The 19695-nt window shown below is 41.9% G+C and overlaps 1 protein-coding gene across 2 annotated transcripts in view; it reads right to left on the bottom strand.

Moving 5' to 3' along the window:
• The window catches only part of LOC147014913 (FYVE, RhoGEF and PH domain-containing protein 1-like), a 184342-nt gene that overhangs the window by 150223 nt on the left and 14424 nt on the right, over positions 1–19695 (bottom strand). Inside the window, exon 1 of one of the 2 annotated variants that reach the window (XM_085853370.1) lies at positions 6717–6872. The exons of the other annotated variant lie outside the window; for it this stretch is intronic. The gene's annotated coding sequence lies outside the window, so the exon portion shown is untranslated. Of the gene's footprint in view, positions 1–6716; positions 6873–19695 lie in introns of those variants that run through there. 2 annotated transcript variants of the gene reach the window in all.

Consider the following 19695-nt stretch of genomic DNA (forward strand, 5'->3'; position numbering starts at 1 on the left):
AAGAGTCTTGTAGGGAGGTCCTGGTGGTGCCTTTGTATGGCCGCCAGGCAGTTTCCTTATAGGGCCTGCTCATTCAAAAATGCAAAGCACAGTACATGGATTCAAGCATCAAGTTGGGCATGATTCACCTCCAATGCAAATGATCATGGGAACCACAGCCACTTAGGGAGGAAGTCTATCAGAGGTGACGGCAACAGCAATGAAAATGTTTCAAAGAAGTAGCTGATACAGTACATAAACCAAGCGAAATCAACTACAGCTAAGTGAAAAGGATGGAGTACCTCTTAAAATACCATGGCTGAGGGAATTCCTTCCAGCTACTGTAACTAACAGATCACAAAACATCCTTAACCACCGCAATCAAATGCTTGGCAGAACAGGGCACCAGGGAGACATGCTGGGACGGTCAACAGCTGGTTTAGGTAGACTTTCCAGGCCTTAGGGCATCCGAACTTGAACCCGAATTGTGCAGTTGCCTTGTGAAACAGGACACCTGTTTGCCATATCTGGTTATAAGACGTGAACTGAATCACTTTGGCGATAGAAATCTTGAAAACCCAACTGGATTACAGGACATGTGGAACCTCGATGGGAATGTATTAAAAACACCTTTCAAACAGATCATAAAAATTACTTCGAATTAACATTCACATCCATCGAGGTTTGCTTATGAATAATCATTGTGCTGCTGTTTAGGCAAAGCAAATTTGTGGTGAACATTTCTGAACCACTCAGATAAGATGACATTGTTACCATGTTGAGAACCAAATTATTATTGACACCAAAAGATCATGAAACAAGACAGACTTAAAAATCGACATTCTGGCACACTGTGGTATCAGTCCGTAAACTTTAGATCACTCTGATCCAGTCATTGTATTCAACTAGACCATAAACTAGTGAAAAACAAAACTTACCAAGGTTCAGTTTGTATTCAAAACCCATACATTTTGTTTCCATACTGAAGATAAAATAAAAGTCAGAACGAACGCTCCAGCGGCTATTTTACAATTTGATTGTTGGGTCCATCACATTACTATGGCACGGACTTGGGCCTCACCATTGCCAGGCTAGTGATTGGCACCATTCCAAGGCCTGGAATCCGAAAAATGGAAAACTTATGTTCACATTCTTCATCATGATGTGACAAAATACACTCGATGCCAGTGATAAACATTAACATCAATCGCAAAATGTACACAAGTCCACTCAAACTCAGTGGTGGAATGGTTAGTGTGTCCAGACTCGGTGATGTAATGGTTAGTGCGTCCAGACTCGGTGATGTAATGGTTAGTGTGTCCAGACTCGGTGGTGTAATGGTTAGTGCGTCCAGACTCGGTGATGTAATGGTTAGTGTGTCCAGACTTGGTAGTGTAATGGTTAGTGTGTCCAGACTCGGTGGTGTAATTGTTAGTGTGTCCAGATTTGTTGGTGTAATGGTTAGTGTGTCCAGACTTGGTAGTGTAATGGTTAGTGTGTCCAGACTCGGTAGTGTAATGGTTAGTGTGTCCAGACTCATTGGTGTAATGGTTAGTGTGTCCAGATTTGTTGGTGTAATGGTTTGAGTGTCCAGACTTGGTAGTGTAATGGTTAGTGTGTCCAGATTTGTTGGTGTAATGGTTAATCTGTCCAGACTTGGTAGTGTAATGGTTAATCTGTCCAGACTTGGTAGTGTAATGGTTAGTGTGTCCAGACTTGGTAGTGTAATGGTTAGTGTGTCCAGACTTGTTGGTGTAATGGTTAGTGTGTCCAGACTTGGTAGTGTAATGGTTAGTGTGTCCAGACTTGTTGGTGTAATGGTTAGTGTGTCCAGACTCGGTGGTGTAATGGTTAGTGTGTCCAGACTTGTTGGTGTAATGTTTAGTGTGTCCAGACTCGGTGGTGTAATGGTTAGAGTGTCCAGACTCGGTGGTGTAATGGTTAGTGTGTCCAGACTCGGTGGTGTAATGGTTAGTGTGTCCAGACTCGGTGGTGTAATGGTTAGTGTGTCCAGACTTGTTGGTGTAATGTTTAGTGTGTCCAGACTCGTTGGTGTAATGTTTAGTGTGTCCAGACTCGGTGGTCTAATGGTTAGAGTGTCTGCTTCGAGTCTGGAAGGTCGGCGATTCAAACTCTGGCAGAGGCACACCAAAGACTTAAAAAAAAAAGTACTTACGTGCTGCTCCCTTGCTTGATGTTCAGCATTTAAAAGGTAGAGGATGGACAATCTTAATAGGTTGGTATCAATTGGGAGGAGAAAATTCCTCTTTCTGGAATGCTCCGCAAAGTGGGGTGAGAAAAGCGGTGCCATTGTTGTGATGTTGCTGGAACCCAGAGGGCCCCGGGAATTGATGGCACTTTCTCCAATTGTATTTATCTCATCCAACAGTCCTTTGTTGTGTCCCGTGTAATTGTCTGTTAATTCATTTGTGTGAGATGTATTTGTGGCAGCTCCACAACTAGTGTTTGATCCTTAAAAAAAAAAAATAAACGAAAAAAAAAAGGATGCTTAGCAAATGTAATCGCATCCTTTTGGCAAAGAGTGAATTAATCCTGTATAATGCATGAATCCTTTAATATTTGTCAAATTTATTTATTTATTTCCGATTCAACGGGTCTAGTAACTTGGTGGAAATGAAACATACGGCCAGTTTAATCTGACCAAGGACCGCACACTTCAATACAACTTGCTCCCTTTGGCAATTTCGAACTATGTGTCAATCTGGTCCCAATCAGTAATAGGACCATCAGTTTCCAACTATGTCCCAATCACTAATAGGACCATCAGTTTCCAACTACGTCCCAATCAGTAATAGGACCATCAGTTTCCAACTATGTCCCAATCACTAATAGGACCATCAGTTTCCAACTATGTCCCAATCACTAATAGGACCATCAGTTTCCAACTATGTCCCAATCAGTAATGGGACCATCAGTTTCCAACTATGTCCCAATCACTAATAGGACCATCAGTTTCCAACTATGTCCCAATCACTAATAGGACTATCAGTTTCCAACTATGTCCCAATCACTAATAGGACCATCAGTTTCCAACTATGTCCCAATCAGTAATAGGACCATCAGTTTCCAACTATGTCCCAATCAGTAATAGGACCATCAGTTTCCAACTATGTCCCAATCAGTAATAGGACCATCAGTTTCCAACTATGTCCCAATCACTAATAGGACCATCAGTTTCCAACTATGTCCCAATCACTAATAGGACCATCAGTTTCCAACTATGTCCCAATCAGTAATAGGACCATCAGTTTCCAACTATGTCCCAATCACTAATAGGACCATCAGTTTCCAACTATGTCCCAATCAGTAATTGGACCATCAGTTTCCAACTATGTCCCAATCAGTAATTGGACCATCAGTTTCCATCTATGTTCCAATCAGTCATGGGACCATCAGTTTCCAACTCTGTCCCAATTAGTAATAGTACCAAATCCCATAATAGAATACACAATAAATCATGAATACAATGATCTTTCATTGTAATGGCTGTCGACAACATCAACATTTGCATCAATTTAATTTAACCAACATAAAAGATGCTCTCCCAAGAACAACAACAATACAGTATCTGGAAACGTATCACCTGTTCAACAAAGGAAGAGCTCCATCTGTAAGATCTTGACACAACATTCTCATCAATATTTAGCTTGAGAAACACATTGATGGTGGTAATCTTGCTTTGGGAAGCTCAAAAGCTTCAAGCTGGTATGAAGATGGTTGAGACCCCTATGTGGATATGAATGTGCAACTGTTGCAACTCCAACAGGTCCCATAATGAGGAGGACACAAATGCAGCTGGGAGAAAGTGTGGGAGATCTGTCACATTAAATTGCGGATAATTCAATCATCCACATCCATAAGGGATTGAGAACACCACCTTTTATGCTGTGAGGGGGCTAAATCAACAATGGGAAACAAGTATAGTGCAATCTACTCAAGGAGTTGCAACTATAAGTAATCCTCCACTCCAACACCTTCTGAATATATATATATATATATATATATATATATATATATATATATATATATATATATATATATATATATATCTGACGTGTATAAAATCGAGCACACAGCCATGCAATCTCCAGAGGCAAACACTGGCAGTAAAATGTGTCGTACTGAAGAGCTCAGTGACTCAACGTGGCACCGTGATCGGATGCCACCTTTCCAACAAGTCATTTTGTCAAATTTCTGCCCCAGTAGAGCTGCCCCAGTCAACTGGAAGTGCTGCTTTTGTGAAGTGGAAACGTCAAGGAGCAACAGCTCGGCTATAAGCTCACAGAACGGTACCACTGAAGCACGTAGTGCGGTAAAAGAAATCGTCTGTCAGTTGCAACATTCACTACCGAGTTCCAAAGTGACTCTGGAAACAATGTCAGCACAAGTACTGTTCCCCGAGAGCTTCATGAAATGAGTTTCCATGTCTGAGCAGTCGCACACAAGTCTAAGATCACCATGCGCAATGCCAAGCGTTGGCTGAAGTGGTGTAGAGCTCACTGCCAATGTACTCTGGAGCGATTAATCACACTTCACCACCCAGGTTTGGCAGATGCCAGGAGAGCGCTATCTGTCCGAATGCATTGTGTCAACTGTAAAGTTTTGTAGAGGAGGAATAATGGTCTGGGGCTGTTTTTCATGGTTCGGGCCTGGCCCCTTAGTTCCAGTGAAGGGAAATCTTAACGCTGCAGCATACAATGATATTCTAGATGATTCTTTGCTTCCAACTTTGTGTTAACAGTTTGGGGAAGGCTCTTTCCTGTTTCAGCATGACAATGCCCCCATGCACAAAGCGAGGTCCATACAGAAATAATTTGTCGAGATCGGTGTGGAAGAACTTGACTGGCCTGCACAGAGCCCTGACCTTAATCCCATCAAACACCTTTGGGATGAATTGGAATGTAGACTGTGAGCCAGACCTAATCACCCAACATCAGTGCCAGACCTCACTAATGCTCTTGTGGCTGAATGGAGGCAAATCCCTGCAGCAATGTTCCAACATCAAGTGGAAAGCCTTCCCAGAAGAGTGGAAACTGTTATAGCAGCAAAGCGGGGGGGGGGGGACCAACTCTATATTCATGCCCATGATTTTGGAATGAGATGTTGGATGAGCAGGTGTCCACATACTTTTGGCCATGTCATTTATATACATCAGATGCACCTCCTGATTTACGGCGAGCATCACTGCGGATGATATTACACTGTAAAACCGCATAATCCACGAAGAACAACAGTCCGTCTGCAACCCAGGTGATTGTTCTCGCTAATGCAAACCATTCAACTCGAAGGCGCGTGATGTGAACGGCGGGTAAATCAAAAACATGTGGAGTGTGACGAGCACTCCCCTAATCTTCATTGGACATAATCCTACGTTTCACCTTCTGGTTATCATTGGTTCGATATTTATCAGTAGGCCATCCTGATGAGGGCCAACAAGCCCAAACATAATTTGATGTTCAACTGATGTTGACCATGTAATCTTTGTCTGTTTGAAAGATTCGCCAGGCCAAGCCCTCTGGGTTGGAGGTGACGCTTTAGTGGAGGACTATGTCCAATGTAGATCGGCACACTCCATGTTTTGATTATATATATATACACAGGGGGTTGAAAAAGTAGGTATATAGTAAGGATTATACCAGTGGAGTGGAGTGGAGTGTGTGAATGCCAGGGGCAAACAGTTTGAACATTTGAGGGATTAATATGTTTATTATTGGTATGTTATTATTGATATGTTTATTATTGGTATGTTATTATGTTTATTATTGGTATGTTGTTATTGATATGCTTGTATAATCAATAAAATACGTTTTGTATGCACGTTTTGCTTTTCATGACTGTATACCTACTTTTGTAGCCCCCTGTATATCTATATATATATATATATATATATATATATATATATATATATATATATATATATATATATAATTCACACAAACTATGCAATGTATAGATGTACAATGATGTAAAATTTGCTGTAGTAATCACATAAACAATACTGTATATATGTATAAATATTGTAAACCATGGTGTATATGATGTAAATATGGATATGTACAGATGTATTAATCATGTAAGCTATGCTGTGCATATATTTATATAATGTCTAGCTGTAATAATGATGTAAACAATGTTCTACATATATACTTACAAAACAGGTATCTTGGATTTTAAAGTATTTTCTCCACTGCAAAAGTCAAGAATTCAAAATATATGATCTTAATGGTGTTTTCATATTCAGGAATGACTTCTATTTTTGGTGTTCTAGAAAAAAATTAATGTAGAGATACCTGTTTTTTCTTCACGTGCTCATAAACATATCATTATAACCAAACAGGGCTCTGAATAGTGGGGCCAAATGCCGGGGTTGTGGGTAGTAAAACATAATTGAGTTATGGCAAGTAGGGAGTCACGGGGTTACGCATGCTAAGGCCTCACAAGTTGTAGGCCGGCTTCTACTGTTTTCACCAGACAGGTTGTGTTCAGGTATACATAGACAGATTGGTACCTTTAATTCTAACATTTCACCAAAAAAAACTTGAATATACTGTCTAACAACTATCGTACAACTAATGTTTTGAAAAGAAAATCCAACGTAATAATTGAAGAAAACACAAGTTTATCTTCCCTCGACTTCTCGGAAAGGTATGAACACATGATACAGGAAATGGTCACAAGAAAGTCATCTAAAATCAAGGCAGGAGATGTAATCTTACCTTTGCTTCGGGTACATTCAAGTCAATCAACAGCAACTTTGGTACTTCATTCACACAGATATTTCAGTCAAAACACCAGGTGAAGATTCACAAAAAGAAAGTCTCAAAAAGGTCTTAAAAAGCAGCATTCACCCGGTGTGCGACTGTGTGAAATGCTACACGTCAGAGTAACTGCCGCTAGCAGCTGGGCGGGGCGAGCGACCTGTGCAGGTGGGTGGAAACAGGTGCTATTTCTATTTATGAAAAAAAAAATCCCTAGTGACAGGTTGAATGTTTAATGCTCAAGGCAAAAATGTAACATGTCACCTTAACTAAAATAAATAAGTAAATAAATAAATAAATAAATGGGCGTGATCATGCATTGGGCCCAACGGGTATTTGGGGATGGTGAACGGTGTTACGTCGGATCGGTACAAGTTGAAAAGTATGGTAGGCAGGAAAAGAAGTGGAGCTTTTGTTCTTGATGCATGTGTGGGGCAGGAACCTACAGCTGGTTCATGTATACATGTTTCCTGCTTGCTGTAGTGATATCAGGGTCACTTCCTCAGGGCTATTGCCTGATGGCAGCTTGAGAGGATAACCTCAGTTTCCGGGCTGCAGATTTCCTTCTCCGCTTTGCTCAGATCTCATTATCGTTGCACCACAACCCCACACCATTATCCATCTATATTCTACTCCCCACACTAACCCCTTCCCCCAAAGGGTGCACAATTTCAAACAGCTGGTGAGCTTTGCTATAGCCCTGCCAAAATTACTGTACACAATAACTCCATTGAAAGTAAGGCTCGGATCATCTGCAGCCATTTGTCACAAAGAATAAACAGCACTTGAAGCTCAGCATCTTCCTGCATTCGCTCCGGACTACATTTGCACTTACAAGTTCCCATGGCAGATTTCTGGTAGTGTCGCATTCAACGGGAACTTTGCTCTTGATTGTGCTTCGATTCATCGACACCGCAATGGCTTATTCAAGTTAATTTATTTGATGTTGGTTTAGATTTTGTTATTTTGAAGGAGTTTCGCATGTCCCTTTAGATGCATCTCAATGGGTACGGAGCTTAGCTATGTTGCGTAGCATCAGATATGTGGATAAGATATCCATCATGATCTTCATAGAATGCAACGCTTTGAGTAGTTGACGCATGGAACGGTAGAGAGGTTTAATTTGGAATTAGATAGGTACGTAGAAGCATCGGAGATGGACGGGTACAGGGATATTCGCAGGACTTGTTGATAGCATGCATGTGGATGGGTGATTGCATTTACATGTGTAGTGATTGTGATGCCTGTGGGAGGGTCTCGTCAAAAGGTGAATGTGTGTTCGGTGTTTGTGCGTTCCTCACCCTGCGGAACAACAGCCTTCATCCCTATACCTTTCCCTGCCCCCCCTAAAACAAATATATTTATATCAAAAAAGTTCCACTTTTAATATTGTATTTGCATATATGACACCTCTCCTCCAGTGAAATTAAGTCTATCTGCACCTGATGGATTGGTTTAATCTGGTACTTATGTTGCGTGGGCATGATGGGCTGATTGTGTGTATATATATATATATACCTCCTGATGTGTCAAAGATCATTGTTATTCCATCATCAATCAAATGGGTCACCCAACTGTAAATCTTCTCAAAAGAACATTACTTTGGATAATAATAATAATTCGATTTTAAACAAATTCATACTCAAAATACAAATATAACTAGAACGGTGCTCAGTCGAGCGCGCACCTCTGTCAGGCTGCACAGTTTACATTTTGTATCCCACTGATGGGCTGGATCTGGATCTGGATCTGCACTTCAACCAAAATCTAATTGGCTTGTTCCTTTTTTTTAATCATAATTAATTTTTAATCATAATTTTTTTTAATCATAATTTTTTTAATCATAATCATAATTATTATTATTATTATTATTCCCCCCTTCAACTCATCCACCAAGTTTCGTCTGAATCTGTCAACTTTTTGAGATATCCTGATCAAATACAGGATCATCAGAAGGAACCAGAACAAGTAAAGAGCAAAGATGGAGTCATCAGGAGAAATCCGACAAACACGGGTGAAAACACAACCTCCATCTCCCTTCGGTGGCAGAGATGATGATACTCAGTTTGTCGTTTTTGATGTTCCCATGTGGACACATCATTCATGATTAAAATCATCAATGATTAAAATCCCATTCCCATGTTACTTTGTCCATTGTATACTAATTCCATTGTAATTCATGTAAAAATACATTGACATTTCATAATGGTCTTGTCATGCATGTAATGTATGTCCAAGCTCTTGCGGAATTCTACAACCGCAGCTCCTCGTTCTTAGTTCTTACATGAGCCTCGATCAGGTTTTCAAAAAATGCCAAAAAAACAAGTGAGAACATTTTTCTCCTTTCCTTAACGGTGACAATTATACCCACTTTCTTGGGTTGGACGAGGGATGTTTGTTTTTGACCTAAGTCTTTCACGAACTGGCTGACCAGGCCTGACATTTGATCAAGTATTGAAGACAGGAATTTGGAATTTGTGCATGGTGTCAGTGATAGCTCAACTACTCTTTGCAAAGTGCACACCGTGGGATCTTTAACATCCAAAAACTGATGCCAGAAGACGGGATCCCGTTTAACGTCCATCCAAAGAACAACACACTGATGAATCAACCTACCTGTGAAACGCGATGACAGTTTATAGCTAGGTCAGGTGAGACAACTCAGAGGCAAGTGAGTGTGTGTACCTCTCGGTCTCGACTCAACCATCCGGCAACCAGTAAGAAACAACAATAATCATCTATATATAATGGAGTAAGTGTATGTGATTATGTATGTATGTATAATCCGCTCTTCATCCATTGGTTGGACAGCTGACCTGACGTCACCCACAATTGTTTCCTGAAATACTTAACCTAAAGTGCCCCAAAGACCCAAATGATCTTGAAGACCTCCAATGACCTAAAAGACCTCGGGGATCCAAAATATCCAGAGGACCTAAACGACTGAAGACCTGGAATACCCTGAAGAAAAAAAAAAAACGAAGTCCCTGGAAGACCCTTAAACACCCCAAAAGACTCCAAGAATCCCAATGACATAAAATACCCAAAGGATCCAAAAGACCATGGGGACGCAAAATACCGAGAGAACCCAAAACACCCAATGGGATTATCTGGGCCCCATGGACATTTTACATTATGTAAAACATGACTTCGTCCCCCCCCCCAACCCCCCACGCACAATCTCAAGTCCTCAACCTCCTTCCAACTCTGTCCTCGATCTACAACCACCACCACCCCTCCCGATGCACCCAAACTTTGTGCTCCCCTCCCCTTTTCTTCAAATCCACAAGCCCTGTCCCAGCCCAATGTCCTCGCCTTCCACCCTCTCAAAAGCCTCAAACCCCTCAATCCCAACTCTGTCCCCTCCTCTGGCCTTCCTCCCTCCCCAACCAACTCTATCATCCATCCGTCCATCCATTGGGACCATACTCTGTATAGAGCATTGGTGCTGCCCAAGCAGTCTCTGGCTATTGGGCACAATCCTGGATGGGTTGCCACTCCGACACAGGATTAATACCAGCAAGCTGGTACTCATTTTGCCAACCTCAGAAGGATGACAGGCAGTGAACTCCACCTGGTATTAATTCAACAGCCGAGGGGGATTTGAACCCAGGATCCTTGGATCTCAAGCCTACCACCATAATTATTAAGCTAACACCAGGCATACTCTATCATCTCCTCCCCCTTTGTTGAAGTCCTGAACTGCCCCAAACCCCAAGTAGTCCATCCCAAGTCCTCAATCTCCCTCTTCCAACTCCATACACCCCCAACTCTGTCCTCCCCTCCCCATTTCTTCCCGTTCTTAACAAATGAGAAGGCCATTCGGCCTATCATGCCTGCGTTGCCCCTGTTTGTTCCGAACAATGTTAAAAGTAAATAGACATAGAACATTAAATTTACAATCAAGTCCCCCCTTGCTTCCCTTATCCTCACTATTGTGTGTGTGTGTGTGTGTGTGTGTGTGTGTGTGTGTGTGTGTGTGTGTGTGTGTGTGTGTGTGTGTGTCACACTACTCCTCCTACAGTTCTGGGCTGATTACATCTAATTTTGCTAATTAGGATCAGCATGACCCCATTTCGTGTATTGAAGTGTTTTTATCCTTGTCAGTGCTCTGGGGGGAGGGGGGGAGGGGGAAGGGACACAAATTCTTTGAAAAGGTTCATCATGCAGCACCACCTCCAGGTGGGGGAGGCTATTGCAAGTCTCACCATTTACAGTCCAGTGTTCCTGTCCCCACATGTTCCAGTGCAGTGAAGGTGTTTTGAATTGTAAGCAGTTGGTACATTTTTGCTTTGTGCATGTAACCTGGGCTCTGTTTATTGTTGCCTATACACTACCCCCAAAAAGGTATGAGTCAGAACGTGTTGCATGCTTGGAACAAGATTGCCTGTAGGGTGGGTGTTCGGCTTGTATTACGAAAGCTTTACTGACAAGATGAATCTCTGTTCTCGCTGAAGTAAGTCCATTGGTCTAGTAAAAGTCTTAATCCTAAATATTTCAGCACGGAAGATGCTTTCATGAACTGCACTATCCAAGAACCCAACACTTTGGTGGCCACCTTGTTCGTTGAGCAATTCTGCTTTCTAAACAACTTTCATCCCATCGAAAGATTCCACAGAATATAGTATAGACGGGAGGCCATGACGTTACAACGGCAATAAATAATTTGGAAGAAAATTTTGAGTCGAGTCCATTTCTGAATTTCCTAGGGGGGGGTTGTTGTTTATAATGCACTGCATTACAAATGAAAGAGATAATTGCTTGAAAATTGAAAGCGATAACTCTGGAAAATTGACGAAATGCCCTGAAAATCGAACTTCTTCTGTAATGTATCAAAATAAAGCCGTGTACCAAGTTTCATTTGAATATGTTAAAGGGTATGGGGGGGGGGGAGTCTGAAAAACCACAGGTTCGACGGACAGATGGAGAGCGATCCCATGGTCCCCTCTGGTGATGCCAGTAGGGGACTGATAACAGGGTGGCATAAAATCACAGTTCAACCCTTCAATTAAAACACAAGGTTGTGATGCTTTGTCACTTAGCGCAATGTCTGTATAATGAGGAAAGTAAAATATTGAACCGTTTTAAACTCGAGAATTATATTTTTTATGTGAAGAGAATGAAGGTGAACGTGTGTTTGTGCATTCCTCACCCTACAACTGCCTTCACCCACCACCTTGCCATGCCCCCCCTCCCCCAAAAAAACAAATATATTTAAATTAATAAAAATTATCCTTTAAATAGTAATCATATTTGCATGAATATTAATTATATTTGAGTTAGACAGGTGTGAAGACAAGGATAACAGAGGATAGGTAGGGGGAGAGGTGAGGGATATGGGAAGGAAGGGGAAAAGGAACAAAACATGTTGGGTGTGTATCGAGAAGGTTGATGAGAATGGGCAGTGGAATGTCATCACCAACATAATTGGCGCAATTATCATTGTGTGGTTAAACAATTAGTCTGATTCTGTTGCCCACAATGCTTCACCCTACACGCTCGCTGTGTTGGAAAATTAAAGGTCAACACTAAAAGAGAACTGGAAGTGTGTGCAGCAAATGATATGTGAAGGAGGTGGAGGGGAAAATCTCCAAACAGGCTTCTCAGGTTTGTGACGAGGGGTTACTCAATGGACCGATTCATTTTTTGGCTTTTTCTGAACTTGAGTATATTGAAAAAAAAACAAAAACCTTGTACGTCGGTGACATCTTCAACAAGACTAGTTCCTCATTCTACATCAGTTAATTGAGGAAATATATATATATATATATATATATATATATATATATATATATATATATATGCATATATATATATATATATATATATATATATATATATATATATATATATATATGCATATATATATATATATATGCTCGGCTGCTCCTTTGAATGGAAAAAAGGAAAAAAAAAAAAAAACGACCTAGAGCATTGGCCAGTAGAGCGCGTTCCTCCGCCAGGCTGAACAGGTTACGTTTTGTATCCCACTGATGGGCCGGATCTGGATCTGGAACTGAACCAAAATCGAATCGGCTTGTTCTCGTCACCTACTTCACAAAGTTTTGTCTGAATCTGTTCATAATATTTTACTAAATTGTGCTATATATCGTTTTTGGCCCTTTCTCTCAATGGTGAAGAACAACTGAAAAAAATTTAAACAATTCTTGGATCCGGATCCTCACCAAAATCGAATTAATTCTTCATTGTCACAACAAACCTGTCCACATCCATCCACAACTTAAGATATCCTGCTGTCGGACAGACAAACAGACAGACAGACAGACAGACAGACAGACAGACAGACAGAGGTGAATACATCTTAATAAGTTAAAAGTAAAATGAGGCCCAATTACTTTCAATTTAATCAGACACCCACCAATCAAACTTTGAAATTGTCTCTTACACAAAATATGAATACAAGGAATACAGAGGAAGAAGTGCGGTAATTGGTAATATTCCCACAAGGCAGTAATCTTCTTCCTGATGAAGCAGCACTTGCATGAAAGGAAGGAAAGAAGGAAGGAAGGAAGTGGAGCAGTGCGCGACAGACAACGCAAAAGAGTTTTGAAAGCAGCGTTCCGCACCGATCAAAGTTCGAGCTCAACAGAGAAGTTAAACGTGAAGTATGTGGAGCAAATAAGATGGTAATTGTAAGAAACAAAATAATTTGTCTCATAAATATTATTATTTATTATTATTATTATTATTATTATTATTATTATTATGCACCATGTTCTGTACAGCGTCAGTTCTCCTGAAGTGGTTTCTCAACCAGGGGTGACAATCCTGGATGGGCCACCACTCTGACACAGGAAACCAGGGCAAAAATTTGTAATTTGTTTTCATTGTGACGGAAATATTCAAGTTGTGATGTGACGTCACAAGGAAATTTTTCATTGTGACGTGGTTTGTTGTTACTGGGGGGTATTGAGGGTGAGAAAGGGTCAAATTGAGGCCAATGGAGAAGCAATGAGTATATGACCCCCTCACCCCAAAATACAAAGGGTACAGTGAAATATCATTGATTGATGTGATACGAGCATATTTTTTTATAAAAATTGTTTGTCAGTCACGTCTGTTCCTCCGTTACATATCGTGAGATTGTGAATTAAATGTTTTTGCATCTAATTTTAACGTATTTATGCATCACAGATAATTTATGATTATATATATATATATATATATTTTTTTTAAACAGCCACTCTCAAGTGGCTGTGAAGGTATTTTCATGGGCCATATCTTGCGAGATTGTGAATGGTGGCCTGAAGGTAGTTTGGATAATTGTTCTCCCGAGACATATCTCGCTGTAACAAATTGTGAACGGGTTGAAAGGAGAAGTTGGGCAGGTGGGAAAGCAGCTTATGTTGGATGGAGTTGGTAACGGCATAATAATATCTACGTGGATATGGGATGGGAAGGGAAGGCGAGTTAGATATTCCACTATTTTAATGGGGCAAGACTGCTCTCTTGCTTTGAAGAACAGGAAGAAAGGGGAAGGACGGGAAAAGTTGGGAGAGTGGGTGGAAGCTTTGGGGAGGAGTGGGGGTTGAGGACTTGTGGTGAAGAGGAAGTTTGAAAACTTAAAGTGAGGGAGGGTATTGGAGCCTCAGGGTGTGGGGTATTTTTTTTTGGGGGGGGGGGGTGAGAGTTGAGGACTTAAAGTCGCATTTTACATGGAATTTCCGTGGTTACCTGTTTTTATGTAAATAATACCTTGAATATAGTGAAGACGATGTCAGTTGTCATCATGAAAGCACATTATACCCAAGCCCCCCTCCTTCCCTTTGTACCAAGTTCTGCAAAGAAGTTTTATCAAAGTAAGAAATGTACTGGGTCAATCGTCATTACCTGCCCAGCCGAGTCGCATGGGAATCAAGGTCACACAGGTGAGGCACAGAACCAAGTCCTTCCCCAATCTATCAATGAGCCAGTCCAATGCATTCTACTATTTAGGAGATGTGCCAGATTCCAAGGTGGCGACGTATAAAACCAGCGAGGAACGTCAAGTTCACACCATAGATTGTTGACAAAATTAGATGCGTGTCATGATTTGCTTCTGGCAAACCTTTGTTTTGCAAAAGTAAGTTCTGCTTTTGCTGTTTCAACTTTTTTTATAAATCAATTTCTGTTGTTAAAGAAACAAAACCCCTTTTTCAGACCACGGAGTGCGGTGTTTCTCATTTTGCATCCCAGCTCAGCCAAAGTTCCTATTCATCAGGAAGAATCGTAAATCTCACCTTTTGGAAAACTTGGACGATAGTACACGGACATTGCGGAAAGTTTTTTTATCACGTGACACAAGTAAGAATGGAGGTAGCATTCTGCTGCATTGTAGTTTCGAACCGAAAGTGGCTTTCATTAACTCCTTATCTTTTCCTTACTCCGTTTTCTTCACTTCATCTGTTTTTTTTTAATATTTCCACTGCCCCCCCCCCCCCATTTTTGAAGGTAGGTCAAGGCTGATGTGGACAATTAATTATACAAAGAAAAAAGAACAAAGAAGTTGACGGAACGTCACCTATTTTCCAAGGTAAAGAAACGCCCAAACTTCACCAATTTCTCACCTATGCTCTTGCAAGATGCACACACATGACCCATCCATACGGTGGTACCTGGATGGCATCCGGTGGTACCTGGATGGCATCCGATTATAAATACTTGCACCAGCTTATGCAGTATTTTTCAGGACACGTGTTTTGATATCTTTTTTTTTCATTGTTCATCAGCTTATTCTTGTTTTGTGTGCAGCTTGTGGAAGTGTGGCTGTGCTGCTGATGCAGTGCCCCTATTACCAGTAAGCTGGTACTCGTTTTGCTGACCTTAGAAGGATGGCAGGCTGAGTCAACCCACCTGTTGTTATTTCAACGGTAGAAGGACTCAAACTGATGACCCTAAGACCATAAGCCAACATCAGGCTTATTAATCAACTGGATGCTACCCAGATGCTACTTAGGTTGTCCAGATATAAATCACACGGTGACAAGTCTGTACTGTATTGGGGATGATCTAGAACTTCCTGACATGTCTCCGTGAGAGCATCGGTGATTACATTTGCCATGCGAGGGTGAGCAGTATTGTGCAGTCAAGTCATGCAATGAGACATGGACCATCCTCTAACCATTCCTCTTGATATTTCATTAAATAATGTAGTTCTTTGGATTGATGATTTCCCCACATTTAAGGAATTCCATGCGGATTGAACAGTTAAAAAACCCCCAAAACTATGGCCATAAGCTGTCCTCCTGATGGATGAACATTTCATATTATTGGTGGTGGGAACCAAGAATGTCTCACCTCCTTGCCGGCTCGCTTTGACTCTACATAAATGATGGACCCAAGACTCATCAAATCACCATCCTCTTCAATGACTCACCGCCCTCCGTCTGATAGAGTACCAGGAGCTCTGTAACAATGATCACATGAACTGCGTTTTGATAAAATGTGAGGTCTGTTGGAATCCACTAAAATCGAAGCTTCTAGAATTTCAAGTGAGAATGAGTGATTGTTCCCAAACTTCCAAAACCGACATCCATTTCTTCTGCAATTACATGTACAGGAACACACAGGAAATATGTAAAATTAGTTGTTTAACACAGTGAATGCTTACTTGAACAAACTTGATGATTGCATGTGATAATCGTGTGAACTTCAGTTGGTACGATTTTCTCCTTCACCAGTGGTGTAGTGGTAAATTCTGAGGTTGCGGAGCCCGAGAAAAATGTCTGCCGTGACGTCATTGCCTGATTTACCACCTCATTAAGTTTTAACATGACACGATATAACCATTGGTGCAATAAGAGTCGCTGGACGAGGTGAGAACCTCCACCATCACTGCCTGCTGGCACAACCTGTGGCCACAGGCAGTGAAGAATTTCAGAGGCTTTCCTGACAACACGGAGGAGAGGCATAAAATTCTGGTGGTCGGAGGGGAAGGCTTTGACGACTTGGAGCCTGAGAAATTGGATGCTCTTATCACCTCAAATAATACTGAGGAGCTCACTACGGAGTGGTTGGAAGCCATTACCAAGGTTTCTGAGGATGAGGAGGAAGCGGGCAGTGATGAGGAGGAAGAGGTGTCGAGGTCTAAACTCACGGTAAAGTTCTTGGGTGAGATGGTGCAGGACTTTATTAGAATTTTTTTTGGATACCTTGTCGAGGCTCGTATAAGAGCGAACACACAACGCACAGCAAGGGGGGCAAGAGACTTGAGGGGCGGGAGTGGGAAGGATAAAACAGTGGGGAACAGAGACATTAGGAGATCTGTGGAAGGGAGAGGGTGGGGCGGGGAACATGGAGACATTACAAGATGGACATTACAGGGACTTTCAGGAAGGAAAGCAGGGAATCAAAGGAGGTGGGTTTGGGGTGTATTATCGGGGGTAGAAAAGATCGAGGATTTGGATGGGGGATGATAATAGGTGGTGGTGAATAGCTGTTTTTAAGGCCTGGAGGGAAGAATGGGAATGAATAGAGTGAGGGAGTTTATTCCAAAGGTGGGAAAAAAGAGGAATGAAAGAGTGAAGGTGAGCAGTGATTCGTGATTTTGGTAGTTTTACCAGAAGGGGATTTTTGGCAGACCTTGAGCGTCCTGCGGAAATATGGTGGGAACAAATCGCAGAGAGAGCAGGGGGGGGGGCGAGGCTGAAGAGAAGACGGTAGAGGACAGAAAGACCACTGACCAACCTGCGGTGATTGGGTGAGAGGGCCAAAGACTAAGCCTCATCGCGGGAGATGCCAATGATCCGAAATGCCTTGGTTTCCACAGCGTGAAGCCGAGAAAGGTGAGAGGCAGGAGCAACAGCACTGAAGGGAGAGCAGTACTCCATCAGGCTGCGGACGAAAGCTTTGAAAGTGATCAGGAGCTCAGGTGGGCCGAGGAAGGGCTTTGTACGACGGAGGATTCCCAGTCGGCGACTGGATTTGGAGGTGAGGTTTGAAATGTGGCTTTCCCAGGAAAGGTAATGGCAGATAGTGAGACCCAGAAGCTTTAAAGAAAGGACTTCTTCCAGGGGATTGTTAAGAAAGTGGATGGGGGTGGCGGGGGGGGGGGGGTTGTAAATGGTCCTTTCGGAGAGACACAGAGAGAGTGTGAGATTTGTCTGGATTGAAACACATGTTCCACGTGTTGGACCAGTTTGTGATTTTGTTCAGATCTGCAGTGAGCGAAGAAGCTGCTGCTTGCTGGTCTGATGGATGACAGATGGTACGGCAGAGGGTGGAGTCATCAGCAAAGAGATAAAGAGGATTTGCCAGAGAGTCAGATAGATCATTGATGAAAACCAGAAAAAGAACAGGGCCCAGAACGCTACCTTGAGGAACTCCAGCCTGGACAGGAAGGGGGGGGGGGATGAAAGAACTCCATTTAGGGCCACACGTTGACTGCGACAGGAGAGGAAGCCTGCGAGCCATGAGTGGAGATGGCCTTGGATACCATAGTAAGAGAGTTTGGTGAGCAGGACAGGGTGCCAGACTGTGTCAAAAGCACGTGATATGTCCAGGGATACGGCTCTGATTTCATGTCTGGCATTGAGGACCTTCATCCATTGTTGGGAGAGCAGAACCAGCATATCCAGGGTAGAGTGACCTGGTCTGAAACCAAATTGAAGATCAGACATCAAGCCATTGGAGAAGAGGAAGGATTTCATGTCTGAAGCGATGATGGATTCCATAACCTTGATGATGATTGGGAGAAGGCTGATTGGACTGTAGTTGCAGGGATCTGTTTTTGTACCTTTTTATGCAGGGCGGTAATGTTTGCTGATTTCCAAGCAGATGGCAGATGACCTTGAGCAAATGAGAGGGTGAATAGAACAGAGAGAGGGTGGACAAGAGCAGAGGAGCAGGATTTTAGGACACGTGGGCTGATGCCGTCTGGACCGGTTGCAGAATCTGAGTCGCGGTTTGACAGCAAGCTCTCCACCTTGTCAGGAGAAAAGAACTTGTGGTCAATTACCAAGAAGCTGTTAGACATTGTTTTGATCCGGTCATGGAGCGTTACGTGAAGTTCAAGATGGGGTTGGATGACATGATGCTCCCACACAAGAAACTACTGTACATGGAAACCTGTGATAATTAATCTGATCGGTAGCTCACGATCACTCATTTATTTTGTTCTATTTTATTTTTTATTCCCCCCACCCCCGACCCTCCACCATAGTCCATCCACCTCCAGAGCCTCACCTACTTCAGTGCCCTCACCTACATTCCATTTTGCTATCCGACTCATCATCACCCTCACCTGTGAACATTATCATTTGAAAAGTTGTGCGTCTGTGCAAATAAAAAATTGAAACGGTACCTACTGTTTCTTTTTTAAATTTCCTTTTTAATTTTTTTTTTTTTTTAACTTTTATGGTTCGGTTGGTTAATCACTTTTAATAAACTGTTGATCGCATTCCTTCAATAAACATTGGAAACTGTATCTTGTGTTATCATAACTCTTTCATTAATTTACACAAATAGCACAAACTATGAACAAACATGTTGATGGGTACAATTTGGACAAAATTTAAACTTGAAGTCCTCACCCTATTTTCCCCATGACCTCCTAAATTTGTGGTTCATGAGGATTTTCAAGAATGTAACCCCCACAAACGTCAAGGCCTCCTGGAGATACTTGAACACTGCGGGGCATCGTGTTCTTCGTACTCGCTCGCTTCTTTTGAGTTCCTGTTCTGTTCCATTCCAAATTACTTGTGAATGCAAGCAGTTTTCCTAATTATGTGAAAACCTCTTCAAAAACTAAGAAAATGGACCTGATCTCTCATGCTGCTGTTCTTTGTTTCCTGCATTGTTAATCTTGTTTTGAATATGCTCCCATGTTTTCCTGTCCAAACTGTCATTGATTTCGAGATTGCATTTGCATTTTTCATGTCTTACTGTCAGTTTGCCTTTTTACTCTCGGTCATCTCACTCTTCCAGAAGATTCAATCTT

The sequence above is a fragment of the Eptatretus burgeri genome, chromosome 13, assembly GCF_056783735.1.
Source record: "Eptatretus burgeri isolate ZD-2024b chromosome 13, Ebu_testis_v1, whole genome shotgun sequence".
Classification (NCBI taxonomy): domain Eukaryota; kingdom Metazoa; phylum Chordata; class Myxini; order Myxiniformes; family Myxinidae; genus Eptatretus; species Eptatretus burgeri.